Source organism: Psammomys obesus, unplaced genomic scaffold (assembly GCF_907164565.1).
Source record: "Psammomys obesus unplaced genomic scaffold, mPsaObe1.curated_primary_1811, whole genome shotgun sequence".
NCBI lineage: Eukaryota > Metazoa > Chordata > Mammalia > Rodentia > Muridae > Psammomys > Psammomys obesus.
The window spans coordinates 6,283,920-6,285,951 of record NW_026592666.1 but is presented as its reverse complement, the minus strand read 5'-3'; positions in this window follow the sequence as shown (position 1 = coordinate 6,285,951).

Sequence of the window (2,032 nt, the reverse complement as noted above, 5' to 3'; positions counted from 1 at the left end):
TCTACTCACTCTCAGTTCAACTACACAAAGATCAGACCTTCATATTCCTTTTATCTAGCAGGACAAATAGTGCTTGTATTTTCTTTCAATTCTTTTTCTCTCATAGTAGTGACCCCTTGCTAGTCACCATGGTGGATTAGTCATAACCACTCTCCATGACTGAAGCCTAACCAGGTCCTTAATTTTGACTCTTCATTGGTGTTTTCCCTTTAATCCTTTGTAGAGAACAGCTTGACTTCTAAACCTCAACATTGAGGCTCTTAATGAGATCACCCCGCCTATTTTTAATGCCACCTCCTGGTGTTCAGAAGCACACCCTGAACTTTCAGCCATGCTGACATACTGCCAATTCTTAAAATGGGCCTCAAGAGCTCATGATTCTAACACTTTATGCTCTCTGTGCACACTTTTTACCTCTGCTGTCCCTGCCTCTCCTCAACAAACTTTATCATTCAGTGTTCAAGGCAAAGATTTCCTTTATGGCATTTCCTGGATTTCCCAGATGAGTCAAGAATCCTCTCCACTGCCTTCCTGAATGATATAAATGACACTACCAAAGCTTTCTTTCTGGCTTCTCATCCCCACAACATTTGGGGTAAGACTTTTTTTTCCTTGTACAAAATAAAATAATAATTATAATAATTACATTAATGAGTTATTAATGAATTATTAAGTATTAACTAATAATTGGTTAATAATAATTATTATTTTAAACATTCTGACCTATGGACTCCACTACTCTACTTTCCTAATCACATTTCTATTGTTGCTTTCTTACGTTATTAACATATAGCTCCACTGTTTTCAGTTGTTTGAATACAGCACACGACCTTCCATCTTTGCCAGGTGTTTCTTTCTTCAGAGTGTGCTTCTCCTCACTGCTCTTAAGGCAAGAAACATAGGGATCCTTTAGCTTTCACAACTATCCTCAAACACAACTATCTTCCAATATTACTCTTTTTAAAAAGTTGACCAGATAGGTTCACTCTATTGTCCAACATAATGTTTGTAGCTTTTTTGTACTTTTACACTGTGACTGAATCTAAGATCTCTATTGACTGTGGATCTCAGACTTACTGAAAACAACAACGTTGTATATTCTAAAGTGAAGCTTGGTGGGGACAACAGCAGAACCTCCCAAATAGTGGCACACTTAACAAATAGCACTGACCATACTCTGCTCATTGATTTTTTTCTTCTACATAGATAAAATATTCATTTGTTTATCATGCCATTATTTTTGCACCAAGAAGTATCCTATTATGAGAATTTAAATTATGTACATGATAGTGTTGATTGTCAACATGACAGAACCTGGAATCACCAGGGAGAAAAGACGTTGGTTGGACATGATATTGGACATGCTTAAGGGCGTGGATTGAAGTAGAAAGACCCATAAACTGGTGTGGCATCATTTCCTGGATGATATCCTGGACTGTAGAAGTGGCAAGATGGAGCTGAGCAGCAGTATATATTCTTTCTTCCCTATTCCTGTGGATCTGATGTTCTTCAAGCTGCTGCAAGATTCTGCTGTCCTGACTTCGCTGCCAGGATGAACACTACCCTTGAATTTTAAAGAAAAAGACCCCCCTTTTTTTTTCTTTCATTTGCTTTTGCTAGTATTTTATCATAGACACAGGAAAAAATAAACTAAAATAGTGTTATCAAATATAGAACCAACCAGTAAAACAAATAAACAAACCAAAAGAACAGCCAATCTCATAAAATGCAACATTATTTTAACTAAAAAGGTAAATAGTATAATTTTGGCCCTAATATTGAAGTATGATCATGTCCTCTGTCAACTGGAACTGGAAGTGCAAAAACGTGTCTTGACAATGACTTAAGGCTCAGTAAGCCTTAGTCTTTTCAGCATTTTGGTGGCACAAAGCAAAGTAAGCTGCTTCCTTTAGACACTGACTTGACTTCTGCCATGTGTGGGAAAGATTAAAAGAAATAATGTTCCACTGTGAGAAGCCTAGCAGAGCAAGCACCTAGCATAGCAATAAATTCACTTTTCCTAACTTGAGAA